The sequence below is a fragment of the Oncorhynchus clarkii genome, chromosome 29 (genome assembly GCF_045791955.1).
Source record: "Oncorhynchus clarkii lewisi isolate Uvic-CL-2024 chromosome 29, UVic_Ocla_1.0, whole genome shotgun sequence".
In the NCBI taxonomy this organism is placed as follows: Eukaryota; Metazoa; Chordata; class Actinopteri; order Salmoniformes; family Salmonidae; genus Oncorhynchus; species Oncorhynchus clarkii.
Window position 1 is genome coordinate 45,483,617 of NC_092175.1, and position 5,000 is coordinate 45,488,616.

The 5,000-nt window shown below is 42.0% G+C and overlaps 1 protein-coding gene across 2 annotated transcripts in view; it reads right to left on the bottom strand.

Annotated features, from left to right (window-relative positions):
- Positions 1 to 5,000, bottom strand: part of LOC139388443 (stomatin (EPB72)-like 3b) — a 32,634-nt gene that overhangs the window by 27,240 nt on the left and 394 nt on the right. Inside the window, exon 1 of one of the 2 annotated variants that reach the window (XM_071135105.1) lies at positions 1,771 to 1,921. The exons of the other annotated variant lie outside the window; for it this stretch is intronic. The gene's annotated coding sequence lies outside the window, so the exon portion shown is untranslated. Of the gene's footprint in view, positions 1 to 1,770; positions 1,922 to 5,000 lie in introns of those variants that run through there. 2 annotated transcript variants of the gene reach the window in all.

Genomic DNA, 5,000 nt, shown 5'->3' on the forward strand with positions numbered 1-5,000 from the left:
AGGAAAGTTGGCCAAAGGAGGTGTTGGCTTTGGGGATGACCAGTGAGATATACCTGCTGGAGCGCGTGCTACGGGTGGGTGTTGTTGGTGACGTATAGATGACCTGGAGCTAGTGGGTCTGGCGACGAATATATAGCAAGGGCCAGCCGATTAGAGCATACAGGTCACAGTGTGCCACAGTGTGCCATCACAGCAGCAAGATTTGTGACCTGTTGCCACAAGAAAAGAGCAACCAGTGAAGAACAAACACCATTGTAAATACAACCCATATTTATGCTTATTTATTTTCCCTTTTGTACTTTAACCATTTGTACATCGTTACAACACTGTATATATATATAATATGACATTTGTAATGTCTTTATTGTTTTGGAACCTCTGTGAGTTTAAATGTTTACTGTTCATTTTTATTTCACTTTTGTATATTATCTATTTCACTTGGTTTGGCAATGTTAACACATGTTTCCCATGCCAATAAAGCCCCTTGAATTGAATTGACATGGAGAGAGAGGAGTAGCATTGTTTATAAAGCCTGTCTGTTTATAGGCTCGGCCCAGAGGGGGTGTGGTCTCATCCCTAACAAACACATTTAACAGACTCTATAGGTGTGAAGAGGGAGGCAGGGGAGAGAAAGAGAGAATCAACCAAAAAAACAGAGCAAACTAGACTGCTATTTGGCCCTAAACAGATGGTACACAGTGGCAGAATACCAGACCACTGTGACTGACCCAAACTTAAGAAAATGCTATGGAGACAGGCAGACCTCTGTGGCCCGTTGCGATTAGAACAGGGTAACCAGTGGACCACAAACAGCATTGTAAATACAACCCATATTTATGTTTATTTGTCTTCCCTTTCATACTTCAACTACTTGCACGTTGTTACAACACTGTACATGGCCAATAATATAAGACTTAAAATGTCTTTATTCTTTCAACACTTTTGTGAGTGTAATGTTTACTAACGTTTCCCTTGTTAATTTCCCTTTTGTTAATTGTCTATTCCATTTGCTTTGGCAATGTAAACACGTTTCCCATGCCAATAAAGCCCTTTGAATTGAGAGATGTAAACATACACTATATACAATATACAAAAGATTGTGCTTGAGGTGGTGGGTCGACATCCGAGCTGAGATACACTATATATACAAACGTATGTCGACAAACCTTCAAACTAGTGGATTCGGCTTTTTACGTAACATATGGAATCATTATGATCAGACTATAAATATACTGTAATGAAACAGGGAGGGAGCAGGTCTCTTCTAGACCGAGGTCCGGCGCGCTGTCGACTGTGCCGCAAAAGAATGCTCGTGCGACAGAGTCGATTTCCGCGATTATAAACCCAGGGTCGTTACAATACAATATATGGAGTCATTATGGTCAAAGATATATTTCCCTTCGTTCAAAACCCTAATCCACCAGACACTTTCTCCTTTAGCCTGGGGATGTCATTCACAACCCTACCCAGTTCAACAGGTGAGGTGAATATGTGTGTTTCCAGCGTTCTCAGTCCTACAAGAAAAGGAGTGTTTCACTATGAAGCTATAGGGATGTACAGTACTAAATCAAAATCACATTTTATTTGTCACATTCTTCGTAAAACAATAGGTGTAGAGACTAACAGTGAAATGCGGGTCATTTTCCAACAATTATTTTATTTAACCTTTATTTAAACTAGGCAAGTCAGTTAAGAACAAATTATTATTTACAATGACGGCCTACCGGGGAACTGCCTTGTTCACGGGCAGAACGATAGATTTGTCTTTACCTTGTCAGCTCTTGGATTCGATCCGGCAACCTTTGGGTTATTAGTCCAACGCTCTGACCACTAGGCTACGTGCAGAGATAAAGATAATCTACACACTAGTGTTGCTTCCATTCTCGTTCATGACGGTCAGTCAGTTAGAGAAGGTATGTGTGGAGCGGCTAACTTCAGTACAACAAGTTTCTACGGTCGCATTTACAACGTAATACATGTTGTCATAGAGACAGTTCCAAGTCTCCTGCCCATCGGTCCACGTTACAATAACAATGTTTACAAACAAAAGTGTCACTTAGCAACAGTATTTCATTTCATTGAGGCGTACATGTTCAAACAGTGGTACGAACTCAGACAGACGCACATTCCCTCCCTCTCTATCTATTATAACCTCTCTGGTATTACAATTTTCACAAAAGTATTCAGACCTTCTTTGACTTTAGTCCACATTTTGTTGGGTAACAGCCACAATGGATTATATATATATATATTTTCTCACCCATGTACAAACAATACCTCAAATGACAAAGTAAAAACATGTTTTTAGAAATGTTTGCAGATTTATTTTAGAATACATATAGAAATATCTCATTTACATAAGTATTCTGTGAGTCTTTCTGGGTCAGTCTCTAAGAGCTGTGAGTCTTTCTGGGTCAGTCTCTAAGAGCCGGGAGTCTTTCTGGGTCAGTCTCTAAGAGCTGTGAGTCTTTCTGGGTCAGTCTCTAAGAGCTGTGAGTCTTTCTGGGTCAGTCTCTAAGAGCTGTGAGTCTTTCTGGGTAAGTCTCTAAGAGCTTTACACACCTGGATTGTACAACATTTACCCATCACTCTTTTAAAAATTCTTCAAACTCTGTCAAATTGATTGCTGATAATTGCTAGACGACCATTTAAGTCTCGCCAGAGATTTAAGACGATTTAAGTCAAAACTGTAACTAGGCCACTCAGGAAGATTCAATGTCGTCTTGGTAACTAACTCCAGTGTATATTTGGCCTTGTGTTTTAGGTTATTGTCCTGCTGAAAGGTGAATTCATCACCCAGTGTCTGACGGAAAGCAGACTGAATCAGAGTTTTGCTTTAGGATTTTGCCTGTGCTTAGCTCCATTCCATTTCCCCAGTCCTTGCCAATGACAAGCATACCCATAACATGATGCAGCCACCACCATGCTTGAAAATGGTACCCAGTAATGTGTTGTATTGGATTTGCCCCAAACACAACGCTTTGTATTCAGGACAAAAAGTTAACTGCTTTGCTACATTTGTGGCAGTTTTACTTTAGTGCCTTGTTGCAAACAGGAGGCATGTTTTGGAATACAGTTATTCTGTACAGGTTTCCTTCTTTTCACTCTGTCATTTAGGTTAGTATTGTGGAGTAACTACAGTGTTGTTGATCCATCCTCAGTTCTCTCCTATCACAGCCATTAAACTCTGTAACTGTTCTAAAGTCACCATTGGCCTCATGGTGAAATCCCTGAGCAGTTTCCTTCCTCTCCGGCAACTGAGTCAGAAAGGATGCCTGTATCTTTGTAGTGACTGGGTGTATTGATACACCATCAAACGTGTAATTAATAACTTTACCGTGCTCAAAGGGATATTGAATGTCTGCTTTTTCCTTTCTACCCATCTACCAACAGGTGCTCTTCGTTGCGAGGCATTGGAAAACATCCCTGGTCTCTGTGGTTGAATCTGTGTTTGAAATTCACTGCTCGACTGAGGGACCTTGCAGATAATTGTATGTGTGGGGTACAGAGATGAGGTAGTCATTCAAAAATCATGTTAAACATTATTATTGCACACAGAGTCCATGCAGCTTATTAGGTGACTTGTTAAAGACATGTTTACTCCTGAACGTATTTAGGCCATAACAAAGGAGTTGAATACTTATTGACTCAAGACATCTCAGATTTGACATTTTTAATTAGATTGTAAAAATGTCTAAAAACATAATTCCTCTTTGACATTATGGGGTAGTGTGTGTAGAGGCCGGTGACACAAAATCTACATTTAATCCATGTAAAAAAAATTCAGGCTGTAACACAACTACATTTGGAAAAAGTCAAGGAGTGTGAATACTTTCTGAAGGCCCTGTACACACACACACACACACACACACACACACACACAGTAGAGTGCCAAGAGAATCACATCGATCGCCCTCCTTTGTGACAGCACAGGGGTTAAAACACAGGAGCTTCACATAACAGGGAGTAGTTGCCCCTAGATGCTGATCTTGGGTCAGTTCAGCATTTCCCCCAATAATGGTTCGGATTTGGGGAAGTGGAAGCTGACCCAAGATCTGTACCTTGGGGAAACTGATCCTAGGTCTGTACCTAGGGGTAACTGATCCTAGATCTGTACCTAGGGGAACCTTATCCTAGATCTGCACCTAGGGGAAACTGATCCTAGGTCTGTACCTAGACTGACCCTAGATCTGAACCTAGACTGACCCTAGATCTGAACCTAGACTGACCCTAGATCTGTACCTAGAGGAAACTGATCCTAGATCTGTACCCAGGGGAAACTTCATCACTGAGCATGGTCCGCACACGTCAACCTTTGACCTTACAGCACAGCCTGGTCAACCGAATAACAGAAGTAAAATACACACATATATAACATGTGTTTACTGTACACACTAATGGGATGAGGTAAACACTCACTGGACAGTTTATTAGGTACAACCACCCACGTTCACACAAAATAAATGGTTCCCTCCTACAGACAGTGAGTCACGTGACCCTGGCTTGTTATATAAAGCAGGCAGACAGGCATCGAGGCATTCAGTTACTGTTCCATCGGACAGTTTATTAGGTACACCGTCCCATTCACTACAATGGATCGCTCCTCCAGACAGTGAGTCACGTGGCCCTGGCTTGTTATATAAAGCAGGCAGACAGGCATTCAGTTACTGTTCCATTGAACGTTAGAAGGGACAAAAAATGATTGACCTAAGCGACCCTTTGAGCGGTGGCACGATCATCGGCCGCCTTAACCCGGGGCTTTTCACGCACGACAGTGTCTAGGGTTTACCGAAAAACGCCTCGACAAATATCCAGTCAGCGGCAGTCCTGTGGGTGAAAACAGCTCGTCCGAGGACAAGGGAAAGAATCGTGCGAGCGAACAAAACAGGAAAAATAACAGAGCAGTACAATGGTGGTGTGCAGAACCAGACCTTCAACCCAACGGAGCATCTTCGGGATGAGACGGAATAGGTTTCTTCGCAGCCTGAATGTGTCGCCGT